This window comes from Heterocephalus glaber, unplaced genomic scaffold, assembly GCF_053883595.1.
Source record: "Heterocephalus glaber isolate CG9 unplaced genomic scaffold, H.glaber_assembly_v1.0 deba00001429, whole genome shotgun sequence".
Lineage (NCBI taxonomy): Eukaryota > Metazoa > Chordata > Mammalia > Rodentia > Bathyergidae > Heterocephalus > Heterocephalus glaber.
The window spans coordinates 15,220,169-15,242,450 of record NW_028258294.1 but is presented as its reverse complement, the minus strand read 5'-3'; the positions used below and the strand labels follow the sequence as shown (position 1 = coordinate 15,242,450).

At 33.9% G+C, this 22,282-nt stretch overlaps 1 protein-coding gene and 1 long non-coding RNA gene across 6 annotated transcripts in view; one reads left to right on the top strand and one right to left on the bottom strand.

The window, feature by feature from the left end:
• Cntn5 (contactin 5) overlaps window positions 1-6,837 on the bottom strand; it is a 1,206,007-nt gene extending 1,199,170 nt beyond the window's left edge. For all 5 annotated transcript variants that reach the window (XM_087212119.1, XM_087212127.1, XM_087212125.1 and 2 more), the window contains exon 1: window positions 6,434-6,837. The gene's annotated coding sequence lies outside the window, so the exon portion shown is untranslated. The remainder of the gene's footprint in view (window positions 1-6,433) is intronic.
• LOC147827893 (uncharacterized) lies at window positions 6,500-21,452 on the top strand. Its single transcript, XR_015451555.1, has 3 exons — window positions 6,500-6,631; window positions 15,820-15,910; window positions 18,521-21,452. It is a non-coding gene; the product is annotated as an uncharacterized LOC147827893 (long non-coding RNA).
• Window positions 21,453-22,282: the final 830 nt, after the last annotated feature.

The window sequence follows — 22,282 nt, the reverse complement described above, 5'->3', positions numbered from 1 at the left end:
TATATATATTTCTTAAAAATTGTTTTGTCTTTTTATAAGATGTTCTAAAATCATTATTACCCTAAAGAAGCTCATGATTTCAAACTTACTCAAAACTTCCCTATGCACTCTAAATTTTTTCATCCATATTTCTCATTGAGTTTCTGTTTTATTCAGTGCTCCATTGAGCATCCGTTACTGAAAAAAATAAAAGCCAACTTCCAACTTGGAAGAAAAAAAGTATTAACAAAAGAAATGAGTATTTACATATAGCAGAAAAATTACTTTTGTCCCATTTCCTAACTGAGTGATACCCTAAAAGCCTACAACATTAGGGGCTGTGGATTTAGCTCAGTGGTTCCGCCGCCTGCCTCCCAAGTGCAAGGACCTGAGTTTGATCCCTGGTACCAAAAAAAAAAAAGCTTCCCATGTTTTTTAATTGAAACCACCGAAAAACTTTTTTTAAAAATATATAATACGATTTAGGTTTTGTATGCACACCATGTTCACTGTGAAAAAGTTCACATCTTGCAGTTAAGTTCTTCAATTCTAAGTTAAGAAAATGTGAATACAGTACTATTCCCTGCATTATCATAATTAGATCTTAAATTTTCTTATCTTAAAATATGTTTTACAATAAGAGGCAACAAGGAATTTACATATACTGTGTCCTAATCTTGACCTGAACAAAATATACAAATAACTGAAATATTTTATAGTAAAAAGAATACAAAATAGAAAATGTTCTGATATAGAAATTTAGAAGAATTGAGTTCTAATTTCATGTTTTCATTGCTTGTAACATTGAACGACTCTTTATATCACCATTTATTCATCTTTATGATGAGTTAAGTGAAAATAGGAACTCTATAAAGCTCTCTCCAACACATAATGGTATTATTTTTTTCACTGTGTTTCCTACATCTTCTCACAATTTATTTATCATGAATAACTCATGACACTTGTACTGACTTTTAATGAAGTGGTTATTTTAGTATCAGGAATTCTCATTCATTAGCTCATGGTGTTGTTACAATAATGGCATTGAAAGAAGTAGAAGAAAGTGATGAACTGAATTATGAAGCTTTAGATTTCAAATACCTTCTAGAGCTATATAACTTCAAGTCCATATCACTTGAAGTACTAAAAGTCATATACACACAAAAGTTCACTAACAAATTGTTTAATCATTTTAAAAATATAGAAAGTGAAATTAAGCGAATTTGTATCTTTAGAAAGAAATGTAAAGGGCTAAGTATGAAGATAACAAAATAAGGCAAACATAAAGTCCAAAACGTGAAAATTTTTATAAGTTTTAAGAAGCATTTTGAGATATTTAAGTCATCAGGGAAACATCTCATATTTAAATTAGTATGAGATGCTAACTAAATAAAAATTTCACTCCGGGGAATAAGAATTCCTTTTTAAATTCTTATTGTCATTCACCTGTATCTTCCTATTAATATTAATTTTAGTCACCAGTGGTTTTTGTCTAATTCTGTAATTTCAGAGACTGAAGAACAATAATATCTCAGAAAATGCTAATCCTTAAAAGTAAAAACTTGCAGAAAAGTACAATGGGGGCCAGGGATTTAGCTCAGTGGTTCTGCCACTGGCCTCACAAGTGCAAGGTCCTGAGTTCAATCCCCAGTACCAAAAGAAAAAAAAAGTACAATGCGAGAACCTAGGTGAAATAAAATAAATGTTCTACACTTATTGAATGTTACCTTTGTATTTGGTTGAATTTCAATTAAGCATTTTAGAATAAAAATAAAATTTCATGTACTTACATACTTAGATAATTTCTTATGAAATAGTCTGTTCATTTATTAGTTATTGCATAAATATAAACTCCTATAATGAAACATTTAAGAAAATACATGAAAACATCTGATGGCTCTAGATAAACTATTAAATATTATTATTATAATTATTTTTCCCACCCCTAAACATTATCTTATAGTAATACCTTTCTCAACAAGACCTCCTAGACTTTTTTAAGCTACTAGTGAATATTTCTTTGAATACCATGAATATCAAAGTCAAGAAAATTTTGATCTACTTTTTACCACCTATGTTAACAGCAGTTTCTCTTCCTAAACTTCATATTTTATGTGTACTAATGGATGCTAATGAAATTATGATATTCTTCCCATTTAGCAACCATCAGAATGTTGTGTAGTATAGTCCGACTTTCTTCATAAAATGTTCACACATGTAATTACACTTTCTAGTTAATGGTCAAAAATAAGTTTTTCATCATTCAAACCAATGAAAAATGTTCATCTTCCTTTTTGCCCAAAATGCAACTGCTTAAAATCTGAATGTTGCTCAATTAATTTCTGTAATTAACTTTTACACAGGTACATATAGCCTAGTAAAAAGGAACTATACAGCTCTGATTAATGAAAAGTACACACAAACAAATTGGCACCTTCAATATTAAAATGTATCAACATTTTGGTGAATACAAATTGAGTTATGAAATATTTGAAAACATGACTGACACAAAGAAAAAATGGTAATCCTTTGAGATTTGTCAAGAAAAACTATCTGTGAAAAAAAAATGTGGTAACACAGGCCGGCAAGTTCTGTAGGACATTTTGTATGAATTGCTAAGACACCAGTAAGTAAAACAGAAAAAATCAACTTTACATCTGTGATGTCAAATGCATCCAATGAAACATTTTTGGAACTGTTGAAAAATGACATTGATTACAAGGAATTTCACATAGGAACAAAGCATAATTATTTTTTAAAGATTCTCATGAATGATCAATCTCACATACTTTATATTATATTAAGGAATGATAGTATATTTACAGTTTTTTTATTTCCACAAACAGCTTTTTAAAATTTATTTTTCAGAATTATTTTATGCCCCTTGTAAGATTTCCACTTTTCTGCGCTGGAAAAGAGAAAAACTTCTGTACTCTGACCAACTTTTATGAGTTGCTGTATAAGGAAGCAATATTGTCAAAAAAAGACAATACATTGCACTCTGAAATATGAAATTAAAAACTTTCATTTTAGCTTATATGGGATAGACAAGAACGAAAATGTTCTACACTTCATCTATGAAAACATTTTTAATAAATAAAACATAAATGAAATTATATGAATAGTCTTAAAGCAATTTCATGGGACATAATACTAACAAATTTAATTAATAATTTAATTATAAGAAGTAAATACATGTAAAAGACATTTAAAAATTCTTCCATATCCACTGAATTTAAACATTTTAATTTACTCTATTCAGCTGAGCCTGGTGGTGCACGCCTGTAATCCCAGTACTCCAGAGGCTGAGGCAGGAGAATCCCTATGAGTTCAAGGCCAGCCTGGGCTACATAGTAAGTCCAAGGCCAGCCTGAACTACACAATGAGACCCTCTCTCTCAAAAAAAAAAAAATTACTCTAGTCATTTTAAAAGAAAATGACCTACTACTAAACACTATTTATGTTTCTGATAAAAATAATAACTGATTATATTCTATTTATCAGAACCTCCTAAAATATTCATTGGGATAATCAAAAATTCTAAAATAGGACAACTTAATTGAAAGAATAGGGATGGGGCATTGTTCATAACAGTATTTAATCCTAAATCTTAAGTGTCAAGTGTTTCATATACTTCACTACTTTTTGAAATGTACCAGCCTCTAGTAAATAGTTATTGATCACAAATGCTCAGAAAATAGACCTCGGCAGGGACCCTATGGCTTTGAGCTTTCAACCAATCCCTTTTCTGCTATAAAGCGCTAAGAAGTTCATGGAACATATTGAACAGAGACACACAACACTCTTATTTCATGTTTATATCTTCCGGAATAAAGAGGTAAATAAACCTAACCTCTTGAAGCCAGAATTTTGAAAGACTAGGTAATATAAATACATGGATCTATTTAAGACAAACAAAATTCCAAACTCAGTGAAAATATTTAAAAATGTATTTCCAAATGTAATTCAAGCCTATAGATGTGTACTTAGATGAATTAAGCAAATCAAAATATTTTATATAGCTCATTTTCATAAAATTCTATTATAGTTTTTCATGGACTATGAGGACACTCATCTCTGCTATAAAACTTTGTTTTAGCAAACTGACTGGCACACAGTCAACACATCTCACACTATTTTAGTCATGTAGACTAGTAGAAAAGTTTCATCTTTTTAAAATTGTAATCTATAAAAAATATATCTTGTATTTTATTTACAAGTAATACAACCCACAAAATTCCTGGGCCAGTCTAGCATCCCTTACATTTTTTTTTTTTTTTTGGAATGCAGAGAGCCCTCTCCTTTACTGACACCCTCTGGTTTTTATTGCTAAGTCAATTTTGGTTTCAAATCACATTCTCACTTCTACCTTGCAGGTAGTGAAAGTTGTCAAAAATGTTTTTAAAAAGACACTTTAAGTAATATACAGTAGGCAATCCTGTTTCTTTTCTAATAGTTTCATTTAATTAAATATAAGATTGCAGTAAATTTTCATAAGCAACAAATTTGTAATGGCTTTTCTTAAAGAAACATGTGTATGTTCATGATTTGATTTTAGTTTATGTCTCTGAATTACTGACTTAATGACTACTGGGCTCTAGACCACATACCAGTTGAATTTCTTTTGCTCACCTTGAGAAATGCTCAGTTATTTCAGCCATCTACTAAAAATTCCACAACTTTAGTTTTGCAAATGTTTTCCAAAGGCACCCTGGTACACAAACCTCACAACTCACAGACAAAATGTGATATTTAGTTACTTGTTGTGATAATATTCTTTATTCTAGCTTTGAAGGATTCTAACGTTCCACTTAGTTTTCAATGGCATCAGAAAGAAATTAATATTAGCAATCTTTTCTCTTCATTTCTTAGTTTCTGGAAGTTTTAAGTAAGAATAATTAAAGGGGCCCAAGATGCCCTACGTGAAAGTATTGGCAATTATATTATCATAAACCATTCACTTCCTGTTTTCTGATATGCTTTAATATTACCTTCTCACATTCTAGCCAAGCTAATTTTCCAATTGCTTTTTATATCACATTTCCTATTTGTTTAACTCTGAAATTCATTCTTTCTTTGACTAAGTTTTTACATGTAATATATTTGCTTCAATCATTTATTTTTTGTGAACATTCTTACATAGTCATTTTATTTTTATTCATTTGATCAGGGCAAATTTGCTTGTCAAGTTTAGGACTCAATATTGGTTCCCACAAAACTTAAGAGTGATGTAAGTGTGAAACAGGAAAATATGCAAAGAAACATGTGTGAGTCGCTCAAAATTGACTACTGCCCTTTTAAAAAATGATGCTCTAATAATGACATCCTTTATATTTAGAGACATAATAAAAACCACGTTGAACTTCTTTAAGCTCACTGTGATATTCATTAGTATTTCTCCAGTTCTGTTGCAATACAGTAGTAACCAAATATGCTTTCATTAATTTTTAAATTTGACTCACTACGTTTGTGCTTGTAAATCAAGTATCCTGATGAATATCAACATTTAAAAATCCTTATTTCCACAGATAAAAGTCAGAATCAAAGTAGAAATAGGGAACTGCTGAGTGATTATTTTTCTTAAATTAAAAAACCATGAATTGCACATAAGTAAACCATTGCTCGTGGAATAGCTTAAAAGTTGTTTGGCTGCCAAACCTGCATTCAAATAACCCACTGAATTGTATTGTTCATGCACGAGGGGTTGTACAATTTAAAAAGAAAAGAAATCTAAAATATTTAGTGGATTCTTATTCTTTTCAAAATAAAATTATTTTAAACAACTTAAATATTTCCAGGTTGTAACAAATAATTCTCAATGTGATATATATATGTCTCAGTTTTCACAATAAAAAAGATTTCTGAGCATATTTTCATATTAGTTAATCAACTCATTCCTATACCACATTTACCAGAAATAAAATAGCTCAGTATAAACCAAGATATTGCTTTTCTCAGTTCCCCAAACTTTGTAGAACTCCACTTATGCAGCGTCCCTGCTGAATTTTAACAAGTTGTTGCATTTCCAGATGCCTAGTAATTTGGGCTCTACCCTCACAAACACACTGCTCAGTCGTCAGACATCCAGTGGGCACCTGAGAACAGCATCCTATTTTCTGAACAGTGACTTTCTTGTCATAGAAACAGCCTTATCCTGTGCTGGCATTTACACCTTCTAATTTATTTGTATGAATTGTTTACTCTTATTTTTAGTGGCGTCCTGAGATATATAAATAGATTATATTTGCTCTTGCTTCAACTTTTCAACATAAAATCCTAGCCGAGAAAAACAGCATGTTGACAGAAAACGAGCTTCGTCTGACAGTTTTTACATTCCGCTACGTGGCAAGCAAGGACGGCTGTGCAGGAGCAAGTGTGTCAGAACCCCTGGGTGGCTGGAGAGGCAGTGCAGCCACGGAGAGCAGTCACTGGCGAAGGATCGCCAGCCACTTACCAGTGCGAGGCCAGGCTCCCCCGTCCTTGCTCCGCAGCTGCCGGCTGCCGGCTCCCTTGCTCCCGCCAGTCCGCACAGTTCAGCCTGAGCAGTTCCCAGGGTCCTTTCCAGCCTGTGGCAGGAGGGGACTGCGGAGTTTTTAATCATTCAGAGGGACTCCTCCAGCTTGCCCTGCCTCTCCCAGAAGAGGGGGCCCAGGTAACGCGCCCCTTCCGCCTGAGCTCTGATGACACTTGGCCGCTGCCCGCAGCCGCCCCCTCGCTAGTTGGTTATATCGGGCGGCAGGTGCGGCGCCTCCTCCGGCCGCATCCGGCCAGCGCTCTCCGCCAATGCGCCCGCGCGTCCCGCGCCCGCCTGCGCCGCTCACTGGCTGTGTCCTCGCGGCCTCCCCGCCCCGCCGCCCGCGCCCCACGCTCAGCGCCTGGGCGGCGAGGGCTCACTTAGCGCGTCCAGGCTGAGACCACGGGGCTCGCGGCGGGCTCCACGCGTCTCTTCGCGGCGTCACCGGTCGGCGGCGCTTCCCCTGGCCTCCCGAGTGCGCAGGGCCGCCCCTCAGGGCGCCCCGCTCTGCGACCTCTCGGTGTTTAACACTCGCTCGACACCGCTGGGGTCGCGGGGACCGCCGTGCCCCCTTGCCCGTCGCTGCCAGGCCTCTCCTCTCCGGCTCAGTCTCGGGCTCCTGCCTTCGCCTGGCTAGGCTTGGAGCGGACTTGAGCACTTTGGAGAATTGTCCTGGGTCCTGGCTGCGAGGCGCTTCTCTTTTGTCTGTACACTTGCGAGTTTCATCTAAGCCCTGTTAGCTTGGGACTGTTTTATTTCTTCTGGATTCTGGTGTTGATGGTTTGTGTCAGTGCTTAAAGAAAAAGAAAAAAAAACTAAGGATATGGTCTGCCTATTCTCAGACTGCAGCTCCTTTTCCTTTTTCCTGAATCTTTATATCACAATAGCTGTAATTGGAAAAATATCCCAGGTAGTAAATCCACAGTGTGGCAGCTTTAGTGCCATTGTTCTGCCAGTCTCCCCTCTGTACTTTTCCTCTCTCAGTCTTGGACTCGTTCTCCAATTCTCTCTTTTCGCTTGGTGGCAACTGACTGTTAAGTAAATTAGCTCACATTTCCTTGGCAGTGCGTTTCCGTAGAGAATCTGCGTTGCACCTGTGTGCAGTGGAAAGGAATCCCACGTCCTGCCAACTACTTCTGCGTGTCTGTACCTGAGCGTGCGCGGGGTCTGGGTCACACCTGCTATCCGTTTCTCCTGTGTGCTGAGCCAGCCTGACCCTGCTCGGGCTGAGTGACCAGCACAGTGCCTTGCAGCCTGTGGCTGGGAGCTGTCTGCTGCAAGCTCTGCGCCCTTTCTCTTGCAGCTTTTCTGCTAATTAAACTTAGTCTTTTTCCTGTTTCTTGGCTTCTTCTCATGCTTCCACGGATGTGGTGGAAACACCCAGTCTGCTGTCAATGGCTACCCTCAGGATCTAGACTGATTGCTTCTTCCATAGCAAAGACAAATTTGTGCGTTAGCCTTTGATGCTTCTCTACCTTTCCCTACTTTTTATTATCTTGTTCCTGCTTTCCAGTAATTAGGTTATTTTCTTTATGTGTTAGTTGAAGGATTGTGGAGATTCAACTTCTCTGGGCTTTTTCTCTGCTTGCTGGCTCCACTCAGGCATCAGGCTGTTGGTTAACAGAAATAATCACCAGGGCTTTTATGAGCCCTTTAAATATATCACAAAATATATTCAAAGTCTGAGAGCCCTAAAGCTTTTTTATTGTGTAATGAGGTTTTTACCTTTAAGTGTTCATTATAATTGATTGCATACAGCTTTAGGTGAGATACAGCGAGAGCTTGCTGATGGCTTTCTTTTTCTAGAATACCTTTCTCTTCCACTTGGTTTGATAGTCTTGGCTACTTCATATACTTTCAACTATCCTTGATCCAGAAAGGATATAAGTTGGCTTATAAAAATTTATTCAATTAAAAGTGAATACAAAATGTATACCAGTAAAATCAAGATATAGGGTAAAGAGATAATAGAATAAATGATATGAAGCTAGACATGGAATTTGTAGAGAAAACTTCATTGAGCTTTTGTTTAGAAAAAGCCTCAAGCTTACTACTGAGATTGTTAGTAGCTGATGTAGGGGAGACAGTACTACTAGTCATGTGATTCTAGGTACCATCCCACAAGTAATGTGAATAAGAAAATTTCTCATTCATTTGATGTGGGTGGGTTAGATCTTTCCTCCTTTCAAATTAAAGAATATAAAAGCTTATGATATCTTCATTTTGTATAAAAAGAGCAATGTTACCCCAGAACAGGGAATAAACATGTTTTTGACACAGTAAGCAATAGAGTAGCATTTTTTACTTTTGAATTTTTCCATTAATTCAGAGAGAGTAAAAGGAGATGTTGAATCTGTTTAACTAGAGAGAGTAAGAGCTGTTTCTGTCAGTTAAAATTGAAAATTTTAGCTTCATTGGTTTGGGGTGGAAAGGTTCATATTTATATTTCAGCAGAATCTAAAATGTACTCTTATTTCTCTTATAATTTATGTTTCATTTTGTTATATTACACAAATATATATTCTGTTATTTTATCTTTATATATTCTATACTATGTTACTCTATTTGATTTCATCTCTCTAGAAAAAATCTCAAACTTTGCTCTTACAGAGTGTATTTCTAAAATAGTTTATTTGGAAAGTGAAGGTTCTATAGATCATGCACACTTCTATATCTTATTATACCACAGGGTACAGGTATAAGCCTGCCAATGTCTGAAATTAAAGAAAAAGTGGTAAAATGGGGAAAACTCATTGTAGTAGTTTTACAAAGCAAGGAAAACTAACTTCTGTTTTCCAAATACATACCTATTCTTTTCACATGTCATAACTAAGATTTTTCTATTATTGTCCTGTGCAGTGGAATTTTAAGTCATTGTTTTAATATTTCTCTGTTAAAGACATGAAACTATGTGGCCCCTGTTATAGAATCCCAATTGTTCCTACTTAATAAAACATTATTAAAATATCACTTACTTTTCTCAGTTTGATTATGCCAGTGACATTTTGAAATTAACCAGCTCATCATTTATTTTGATAAAATATCCTTTGAACATTGAATATTTTAAAATATTGTTTGTAAGTGAATTGAGCAGTTTAGTAGGTAAGTTTCTCATGTTGTAGTTATAGTACCTCAACCTAGATGCCCTGTTGCTCATCTAATCTTATTCTCTGGCAATCTTTGTGTAATGTCTCAACCTCTTTATTGCCTACTCCCCAGTGGGCAAGCAAGCAGATGCAGCATATCTGTAGCAGCTGAGTTACCTCAAAGCTTTTGTCTTATTTGTGTTACAAAATTTTTTATTTAAATATGTCCCCCACCTTTCTCTGATTTGATTCCTGTGTGGTTTAAGGTCCTAATTAATAGATCAAACTATTAGTGTAGTCTACCCAATTGTCATATAAAATGTAGGGAAAACATGCAATATTCAGTTAGTATCTAGACCAATTATCTTTCTTAGATCATCTACTTTGCCTATTGGAAGAAATTTTAGCACTTAACATTTCCTATTTTTTTATCCCATATATTATATGTTAATAAGAATGAGAGCATAAAAGTACTTACATAAAAAAAGGAAATAAAAATCCTGAATTGTCAGTGTACACTAGCATTCCATATATAATATATAATATATATTATATATATATTTCCTTTATGCAAAAATGAAACATGAAGAGCTAAAAGTAAACTTTCACTTGAATGAGACAAAATGTGAGAATTCTAAGTTTTATTTGTTTCTTAGAACATTAATCTCACTACATATATTAGCTCTTTTGTGAAAGCAAAAATAAACTTATCTGAATCAGATTTGGAAAATATACTGACTTAATTTAACAGCTGCTTCAGTAAGCAGTGCTAAAGTACATAGCCTATTTTGTGGAAGTGTTGATAATATCTGCAACCAATAGCAATTAAGAAGCATGACAGAGTAGCTCTTACTCCACTATTTTGGTGGTTATGGTACCAACTTTTGCTGGCAAAAGCTGCAAACATCTGATTGCCTCAAAGTGGATCTCATCCTAACCCTCTGCAACATCTTGGTCTAACAAAAACATTCCTCCTTGGAAAGAAAAATAAACTGGCAATTAAACTAAGATTTTAGAAAGCAGGAGTAAAAGTTAAAATCTTACTAAATTAAATAGGAAGTTTATTTGTTACTTCTTATTCAGTAGTTCCCTTAAGATAAGAATTTCTATTTTTTTATGGATATTACTTCAGTCTCAAGAAGAGATTAATTTTAATACAATTATGTCTATAGCTGTATAATTTCTTTTTTATGGCATTCTCTCACTAGTATCTCATATACGTTTAAGATTCATATACTCCTGACTACATAGTTCTCCATATAGCCTCTGTTTACACACCAATGATCTTAATCTGAGATAGAAATATCTAATGTTTTTTTATATTCATTCTAATTTTTGGTCTCTTATTTTGAAGGATTTTCATATTTGTGTCGTATCTTGATGAATTTCTAACCCTGTCGTGTCTCCCACCTTGGGCACACACATTTAGTTTTCTTTGATTTCTAGCCCTACACAAAATAATCTTCCTAAAATTGCTGTGCAATACTATTCTCACCTTTATATACCATCTCTTCCTGGTTTTGTCTACATCTTGATTCATTTCATTTCTAAGTGATATTCATGGATCATTTTTTTCAAAATTTCTGATGGTTTTTAATGTATAGAAATAACTATATACATTTGTGAACCAGGAAATAAATCTCCCCACACTCTGATGCACTTTGTGTTTAAATTTTTAATTGATGGAGGAATATATATGTAGGGAGCTTCATTTATTTGAGGTTCACCCTTAAGCGGTTGTATTTTAAAGCAAAAGAACATTTTTACTTGTTTTTGGTAACTAAGCCTGTAGTTATTGATTGCAACCGCTAGATGGCAACCATGTTCTAATTAGCAATGTCATTTAAATTCTGTACTAGGGACTTTCTGAGCATTTTTTTTTTTTTAAGAGAACTGAGAGGAACCCCAAATTAGGACGTGAATCTATAATAAGAGTTGTACGGAGATTTAATATACAGCATTTAATAAATACATAGGTAAATCGGAAAAATATCAGAAAGTTTGGTAGATGATCTTGCAGTTTGTAGCATAGCAAGCGCTCTTAACATTTGCTGAGAGCTTACTATACACTAGGCATTAAACGTTTCAGAGTTGGTGTTGCATTTTATACTACCACTATAGTTGAAATTGAAACCCAAGTCCAGTGCTTCTGGTTTACCATTTTTAACTTTTTCAAGGAAACAATCCCCATTCTGATTAGAGGAAAAGAATTACATCACCACAAAACAAGTTGCTTGTACCACATGAAGAAAACAGAATTTATGTGTAAAGAAGCCAATAAATGGAAAGTAATTTGAGCACAAATAATAACAAGATAAAATATGAGAATGAATTTAGGAGTTGACAGATTATGACATTTTCACATACCCAGGCTTCTATGCTTCATTCAGTTAACACTTATTAGGAAGCCCCAAATATAACCACAGTAAAAAGATGAATGAATTAAATATTAGACTATAATAAAATGTTCATATATGTAAAAGAATGAGTACAGTATATTCTCTCATTATAGTGTTTTGCCTGAATAATACCTTCTTCACCATGCTAATTGTCATGTAAAGGTAATGATTTTGGAGAAAAATATATACTTTACATAATTAATGCTGTTATGTTCAGAAGCAATTACATTGTATTGTATCAAATTTATTTGCCTTCACTGCAATTTATATCTGACGTCTGTCTTCATGAGTTTAGGAAAGTCTTTTCCTGTTATCAGGTGAGGTTCAACATGGATCTAGAAATTGGTCTATGTTCTTTCTACCTAAACCATAATCAACTTCACTTACCATAAATGGTAGGAAGGAAGGTATCAGGGCTCAGATGGCAATTGTTTCGATGATGCAGGAGCCTGCTTGTGGAACAGCTGTGTTGGGTTTTCTTGCTGACAATGGTAAAAACTTGTTTGGTGTCTGTGCAATCTTAAGATATAATTTATAAACTATGCAAGTACAAATATAACACTGATATTTTATGCTTAAATAGCACCGTTCTTGCAAAGATACCAAGGCCACTTAATATAGAAACAAAACTTAATCAATATATTGTAGCTGTATGACACCCCTTTTATACACTTCTCATTATTTCCTGTTACACAAACTTTATATAAAAGGAAAAAATCACATACTATAAAACTACTTTCACTGCAATAGGTGATAAGCTCCTAGTTAAATGAAAATAAATTACTTCAGGTGCCAAAGTACAACAATGTGTGATTTTATTTTCAATCATTAACTGATTAATAATTTTAAGCTCACAGAGGGCTGATAGTCTTCTTGTAGTAAAGAGAGAGAAGGCTATGTTGGACAGTCTCCAGTAAAGCCAAAAGCCTGAACAGGGTGGAATCCTGTCGGCTCAGGTATTTGTGTTAAATGACCCTTGCTAATGAAGTAGCAGATACTGATAGGAATCCAGCAACAGAAGAAATTGTACCAGAACCCACCGGAAAACATTGTGAGACAAGAAAAAAATAACAGTTTTGCTGAAAAGTGACAGCAGTGAGTGTTCCATACTCACAGTGAAACTTAATTCAATGCCACCAACAGTGACAAGCCCTGCAGGGTAGGAAGTATGCTCTTTTTACAGTGGAGATCAGCACAATTAATGCGTAATGAGCTATTGTATTACATAGTGTATTTTTGACCAGGAGCAGTTTGAAAACAGTAATAGAAAAGTCACCAAACCAGATCTTTTGAATATTAAAAGAATAACTGTTAAAAACAAGTTTTAGTTTTCTGTACAGAGGATTTTTTTTAATATGGACAAGAAAAACCCAATTTGCAAAAGTATGAAAGACTCATTGGGAGGATTGACATTGGTTAGTCAGTTTCCACTCCTGACCACCTTGTCTTTCCAGGTGTAATTTGTCATTGTTTATCCTCTGTGGACATTTTCCTTAGCAAAGCGGAGCCCACACAAGCAACTGTCTACCAAGGGCAAACTACAGCTGTGCCATTTTCTTTTTCTCAGATCAAGATAGAATGTAATTTTTCCTCTCCTTTTTCTTTTCATAACTTTTATTCTCATATGATCTGAATTAAAATTCTGACTCCTCAACTTCTCTTATACTGATTGGTATAAATGCTGATCTTGTCATCATTTGTTCTCAGTTGTGTGTCACTGGGAATACATATGTCTGTGTATATACATCTGTACACACACATTCATGGACTTTCTTATCATTATAGTATTGAGCCAAGTATGCTTATGCTTCAGACTTCCTTAAGCCTGGACTGCAGATAGTGCACACATGTAAAAATGAAAATAAATGAAAGCACAAGAACCACTTTTAATGGTAGAGAAATGAATGTGGTCTACAATATTTTTATGACATCTATGCTGGCTTTAGGTTCTTAGTGGAGTCATTGCCTTACTGAGGGCAGAACTAGATGAAAACATATCAAGTATGCAAAACTAGTCTTCCCATTATACCTACATTAAAGATTGTATTTTTATTGTCTATATTTATGGTGTAAACATGGTGTTTATATATATATGTAGGTAGGTATTTGAATGTATAAATAACTAGTATAATTAAGCAAATTAATCTACCTATCACTTTCCTTAGTTAATTTGTGTGTGTGTGTACGTATACGTGAACATTTATGTGTGTGACTGTATTTACGTGTGGGTGGGTGGCAAAAGCACTTGAAATCTATTCTTTGAGTAAATTTCCAGTATATTACCTATAATCTACATTGCGTGTATTGGATTTATTCTTTTTATTATTTATTAACCATTAGACATATGTATCTATATAACAGCAAGTTTCTACCCTTCCATCTATGTCTTTCTAGTTCCTTTTACTCCCTGCTCCTGATAATACCATTCTACTCTCTATTATTTGACTTTTTTTTTTTTTTTCTGTACCAGGGATCGAACTGCACTATTGAGGCAGGCATGGCGCCACTGAGCTAAATCCCCTGCCCTTTATTATTTTTTAGATTCTACATATAAGTGAGATTATACAGTGCTTATCTTTATGCATACATTTTATTTGATTTTTTGTATTATGTCTCTTTTTCAATATAAACCAATGTTAAGATTCTGTCCTGCAAAATAGTTTCCAAACTCTTATTAAAATGTACACTGAACCCTTGACTTACAAACTAAATTTGTTCCTGAGGGCTGGTTGTAACTCAGGTTGATCAATTGAAGGCTCATGCTCCTCTACACATCCTTCAAAGTCTCTCTCCTCCATACAGGTAGATCTCAGGGTCCTTAGAGAGACATTGGCCCAGGGTTTCTCAATTAACCATGCACAGGAAGGATGTTGTATTGCTTCATTCAGAACTCTTTAACTCTTTGTATTTGAGACCATCTGAAAGCACAAGGCAGCTGGCATTTGTATTGTAACTCAAAACTTTGTTCAGAAGTTAAAATTAAAATTCAACCCAAGTTGTATATATGTCAGTCCAGTTGTAACTTGAAGATCCATAGAATTAAAACCATTTTAATGCCATACATCTCAGAACAACTTGAATTTTAACTAAAGTCAATTACTCAACTACAAATACCTCTTAATGTAAATTTTTCTCAGTAATTAATAGATTAAAAGAGCAGAAAGGAAAGTTATTCCTAGTGTTACTGAAATAGTAATGTATACAATGGAATGTCTTCTATTTTCTATCTGGGTATTTATTTTTCTTATGTTGAGTGTTATTTTATGAGCTTATAATTTAAAAAAGAATTATCAAATTAATTTATATTTATCAGATTTTAATCTGAGGTTCTTTGTCCCAATTCTTCTTGGAGATGTATAATATTGAAATTAAATTGATTTTTACAGGGTAGATTAATTTGATAATTAACACAAATTTTCATTTAAAAATTCCTATCTTCTTTTCACACATATTTTTCTATTAATTCTCTGACACTGTCACATAAAAAGATACACTGTCTTTACTTTCATGGAACTTATAGACCATAGAGGTAAGTCCACCGTTGTAAGTGCTTTAACAAAGGTGCACACTCTCAACATTCTGTAGGAACACTTGGAGAAGTCCTCATTACTCTCTATGCAAGAAGGAGCACACTTCTCCAAGGACAGTCATTTGAAGGGACTCAGAAGAATGACTGAAGAACTGACTAGAGATAGTTAAACCTCTCTCTCTCTCTCTCCCTCTGCCTGTACCTATATTTATATCAGTGTTTATATTGCATTTACAAGGAGTGATCAAAACATACAGTGAATGTTTAAATGTAAATATATTTGTATAATCTGTATTTTTTTTTATTTTAAAGGAAAATACTACACGTCCATTAATCCATCTCAGAATATTCAACCTTGTTTTGGAGACACTTATCCCACTCTTTTTGCCACTTTCTGAAGCAGGTATGCAATTTCTCTTTCCTGAGTGTCTTTACAAGGATTGATCAAATGTATGATGAATGCTGGTTCCCAGTATTATGTAACAGAAGTGCAAGCTCATAGATACATCATTATATGTTTTCATCTTCCTTATTTACCAGATTTGGCACTGTGCAACTTCTAGCTCTTTCCAAAAGTTGAAATAACCACAAAGATAAAAGTTTTGAATCAGTTCAGGATATGGAAGCAGCCAGGGCAGCACAACTAAAGACACATACAAAAGAGGACTTCCAGAACTGCTTCAAAAGGTGACAAAAACAGTAGAATAAATGTGTTCAAAGAGAGGGAATATTTTATAGGTTATTAGTGGCAATGTGACTTTTACTGTAATATTTTCTTAAATATAAACATTCGCTGTATTCTTTGGTCACATTGCATATATCTGTCACAGAGAGTAGAAGTATGAAGGATGGTACCAAATTCCAATTTGGGAAAATTAAAGTTAGAAAATATGGGTAGATGCTGGAATCCCTAAAATGCAGAACAAGACATGGCATTGGAGTAAGCAGCAGCAGCATGAAAAAGGGATTTTTATGTCATCTAAAGGAAATGGAATCACTCTAAAGTTTACTCGGGAAGAGATCCTTTTATAGATAAAGAGAACTGATGTCAAAAACCAGCTAAAATGCTATTATAATATTTGAAGTCATGAATCAGGAAAGAGTAAACGAAAAATGTGTCAAAGCTATGTTTGCAGAAGCTTTTAGGATGAGGAATCAGTATGGCTTGGGGAACTAATTACATTTAAGGGAGGTGACAAGAGAAGTCACTCTGCAATATCTATTTTCTTCTGAGTAGTGGAAAACACATAAATATCTTGAACAGAACAAATAAGAAATGGACCCTCCCTATACAGACCTTAATGTTCATCAGTGCATATGTAAAAAGACAAGTAAACAAAATGTTCCACCCAATCTACTGTGCAGAAGAAAACAAAAAGCAAACTCTAATTGCTCAAAACTAAATGTTAAGGTGAGATAGAGAATATATATTGAAGAGATAGATTATGAGTTTAATTTTGAGAGTGACATAAGCTTAATTGTGCTACAGTTGAGTATGCTGTGAATATAAGATGTACTGAATATTGTGCAAATGAGATTGAAGATCAGAGATGTTGTTTTGACCATAATTAAGCAGTGTTGTCTGCTAATGTGAAGAGAAGACTTTTCTTTTCTAAATGAGGTCATGAGAAGAACTCAAAGGTAAAGATGGAACCTTAGGAAGACCCTTTTTTAGAGTTACGGAAAATAAGAACTAGTACGGGATGCAGAAAGGGAGTATCATCAGCGTAGGAATAGAACCATGAAAAAAGATGTCAAGGAAACCAGAGCAAGAGAGAATTTGAAGAAAAAAACATGCATAAATATCTCAAATTCAATGAATTTAAATAAGGTAAGAATAAAAAACTGATTTTTAATTTGGTATTAGAAGATTGGGTATACACACAGGTGTATTACAGTTATGAATACTGTTTCAAAAACAATGAATATGATAAAAAATTCCCCAAAATTTTGATGTATTTGTTATAATTAAATAAAAGTCTAAGAAAGATTTTGAAAATCTGAAATAATTTTCTTCATTTGGCAGTATTATTGAGTTATTGCATGATTTGTATTTTTTTCCTAGAATAATATTTATTTAAAAAATTTATATTACTCTTTTTACCGTTTTTGCTGGGCTTAGAATAGACCTCAAGAATTCAACTCCTGCTTTCTAATTCCCACTATGTATATATACATATATATATATATATATATATATATATATATATATATATATATATATATATAACAACAACAGTTGGCAATTCCACTGGAGAGAATCTTTGGACTTTGAATATTTAAGGCACAGGAATAATTATTATCATTTCAGATTTGTTCTGAATCTTCTTGAATAAAGTCCAGTTAATATCTATCATACCTCTATATCTATTTAATAAGAATATAAAGTGATTGTAGCTGAATATACTGTGACCTTTGTAATTGTAACATGTTATCCAGTATATATTCATTTTCACTAATGATTACAATTGTAAATAATAAAATTCTAGAGTTCAAATCATTGCTACTAGACACAAATAGAATATCCTATATAAAATTTTTCTAATAAATGGAAAGAAATATTCTCCACTCAGGACTGAATCTATACAATTTGCTTAGAAATGATTTACCAGACTCTGAAATAGTAAAATATAAACAAACAAACAAATACACATTACATCAAAATGTATTTACTTCAGGTTAATGCTGGAGCCTGAGAAATAATATGTGTCTAAACCTTTTTCAGAATAAAATCCAAATCAATAGTTTTCTAAGGTTATGTTCTTTTACTCAAAGAATGAATAATGTTACCTTACAAATTTTCTGTGTCCCATACAAAGTATTTCATTAGCACATTTTTAACTTATAAATTATAATCTAAAAGTATGTATGCAACCCATATTAAAATGGCCATGAGTTAATTTGGAATACAGTATACATCTTTTCTAATACTCCTGCACTTTCTGAAATGCTTAAATTTGATCTTGTAAAATTTGTATTTAACATATATTTTTGTTTTTGTCTGTCCTTGTAGACATGAATTTTAATTAACCCAACAGAAGCTGACAATAAGATTATTAGTATGAAATGGTCAAAAACTTAAAACTTTCACACTAGAATCAGGAACAAGACAAGGATGCCGACTATCACCACTCCTGTTCAATATTGTTCTGGAAACATTAGCCATAGCAATTAGACAAGAGAAAGAAATAAAACGAATAAAGATAGGAAAGGAAGAAGTGAAACTGTCATTATTTGCTGATGATATGATACTTTACATAGAAGACCCAAAAAACTCAGTCAAAAGTCTTCTAGAACTAATTGAGAGATTCATTAAAGTAGCCTTTTTATATGCAAATAGCAGATCCATTGAGAGAGAAATTCGGGAAATAATTCCTTTTACAACAGCATCTAAAAAAATGAAATATCTAGGAATCAACCTAAGAAAGGAAGCAAAAGACCTCTACACTGAAAACTACAGCACTCTGAAGAAGGAGATTGAAGAGGATATAAGAAAATGGAAAGATATTCCTTGTTCCTGGGTAGGAAGAACCAATATAGTGAAAATAGCCATACTTCCAAAACTACTATATAGATTTGATGCAATGCCAATTGAAATTCCAACAACATACTTCACAGAACTAGAGAAAACAATCCAAAAATTCATTTGGAAACAGAAGAAACCTAGAATAGCAAAAGCAATTCTAGGCAACAAAGACATGGCTGGGGGCATCACAACCCCCAACTTGAAACTATACTACAAAGCTATTGTGATAAAAACAGCATGGTACTGGCAAATAGACAGACGCGTGGATCAGTGGAATAGATTACAAGATGCAGAAACAACTCCAGACATACTCAGTCACCTCATTTTTGACAAAGGTGCCAACCACCCTCATTGGAGGAAAGATAGCCTATTTAATAAATGGTGATGGAAAAACTGGATTTCAGCCTGTCAGAGATTAAAACTAGACCCATACCTATCACTGCACACTAAACTAAGATCGAAGTGGATTAAAGGTCTAAATATTAAGTCAGAAACACTAAACTTGCTGGAAGATAAGTTAGGTAGAACTCTTGATGACATTGGCATAGGAAAAGACTTTATGAAAAAATCTTCAGTAGCATGGGAGCTAGCACAAAGAATCAACAACTGGGATCTCATCATATTAAAAAGCTTCTGCACTGCAAGAGAAACTACCAACAGAGCTAAGAGACAACTTACAATGTGGGAAGAAATATTTAGCAGCTGTAGCTCAGACAAAGGTCTACTATCAAGAATATATAAAGAACTGAAAAAAATCAGACCTCCCAAATTCAAAGACCCAATTCAAAAATGGGCATCTGAAATGAATAGACATTTCTCAGACAAAGAAGTAAAAAGAGCAAATAAATATATGAAAAAATATTCAACATCACTGGTCATTTGAGAGATGTAGATGAAAACAACACTGAGATTCCACCTCACCCCAGAAAGAATGGCTGCTATCAAGAAATCAACCAATAACAAATGTTGGAAGGGGAGGGGAGAGAAAGGAACCCTTCTCCATTGTTGGTGGGAATGTAGATTGTCGCGTTCGCCTTTGACCAGCAATGACGACGCAACACCAACGCTCTTCTTCTAGCAGTTTATTCAGGAAAACTTAACATTCTTTTTCTTCTACCCCTGGGGAGCACCCGTCCCTAGAATAAGTACCCCTGAACCAACCAATCACGGATAGTCATGTGGCGAATGCGGATAGGTACACGTAAGAGGGGGCAGAGCATCAGACACATCACAGCCAAATAAGGAGTTGTTTATCATAAAGAGCTCTCGCCGTCGGGACGGCGGAAGGCGGAAACCAGCGCCATCTTTAAGGCGCGGCACACGCAGCTCTCCACAGTAGATTGGTGCAACCACTGTGGATATCAGTATGGCAATACCTCAAAGAACTAAGACTACAGGTCCCATTTGACCCAGCTCGTCCCCTACTGGGAATCTTCCCCAAAGAATTAAAAGAATCATACCACAGCGATATACGTGCACCTATGTTTATAGTGCCACAATTTGTAATAGCTAAAGCTTGGAAACAGCCCAAATGCCCATCGACTGGAAACTGGATAAAGAAGATGTGTTTTTTTATAAAATGGAGTACTACTCAGCCATAAAGAATGAGAAACTAGAGACATTTATAGCTAAATGGATGCATATTGAGGCCATACTCTTAAGTGAAACAAATAGGACACAGATGTGTAAATACCAAATAGTTTCTCTAGTGTGAGAAATTGAAAGTGTAAATAAGGATGAAAATGATTAAAATGAATAACTGATAATTTGAAATAAGAAAAAGTCCAAGGGTTTGGGGATGGTGGAAGGGAAAGGGGAAAGGGACGAAGGGAAAGAAAAAAATTATGAGAAAAAAAAATGGAATCAAACTCTGTGTAGATAGGAAAGGGTGCACAGGTAATGGGAGAAAAAATAAAAACTAAGATGCATCATGTTCTTGTACAAACACCCAATGATAAATGTAAATGTATTTTATACCTAAAATGTAGCAATAAATATATATATTTAAAAAAAAAGATTATTAGTATGTACAAAGTGTGTAGTTAATAGAAGCAGAACTAGAGCTAATTAGTGGAATTAGTTTTTTTCTACTGTGAAACAGTATCCTAGATACTAATTGTTTATGCTAGTCCAGTCATTGCAAATATCACTAATAACATGATTAAATTATTGTATTGGTATCACATTGGCACTATGATGAGTTTATTAGTCTTCCTGATCCCTTTTGATTACAGTAGGGCAATTGGTTGCTTTCTAATCACATTTATTTTTCTTTACTTTTGAAATGTAAAATAAAACTTCAGCATAAAGTATCTCTATGTCACACCTTTAAAGTCTCTCAGTGAATCTTAGGTTTTTGATTATTATATATATGTGTTTATTTGTTATTTAAAAAATTCTTGAAATGTTCATGAAATAAAACTGCTGTGCCATTATGATTGCCAAAGTGAGATATAAGCAATTTAATTTTAATCTTGATTTTTAAAACTTGAAATTCCTTAAATTTTACATTTCACCTATCATATTATATTATCCAATAAATTGCACATGGGTTTGATTTTTACTTTATAATTGAAGGACTTCTGATCTTTGTTGTAGTTTATGTATTCCTATGGAAAAGATACTATTGTTTAACTGTCATGCCAAGTGAAATGTGGTGAAACAGCATACTTCAATGTATTCTTTTTTTTTTTTTTCAAATTAACCCTTTATTGTACTCTTGGACAAAATATATATATATATATATATATATATTTTTGTATTAAATTATTTTATTGGTACATTGTAGGTATACAACATAATTACATTTCTCATTGAGAATTGTACCTTTATATAATGCATCTTGGTTCTTATTTTTTCCCCATTCCTAGTCCTCCCTTCACGCCCTCCACCCTTCCGTATTTACAAAGACTTTATTTCCATTTTTCCCATTTCTCATCATTTTTTCCTTTCCCGTCTTTCCTTTCCCCTGTGCCTCCCACTACCCCTACCCCTTTGGACCTTTTATTCCTATTTTACATTATTGATTATTCATTCTAATAATTGGTACATTTTAGGTATACAATATAATGACATTCATCATCAATGTATTCTTGAATGTATTCCTCATTCTCTTTCTTTTCTTTATTTATCCATGTATATGAATAATCTCTATTCTCCTGCTTATTTTGCCTTTTAATGTTTATTTTTAATTACTGCATATAAAGATTGTACACTTTATAGGGTATCATGCAATGTGTTGATACATAT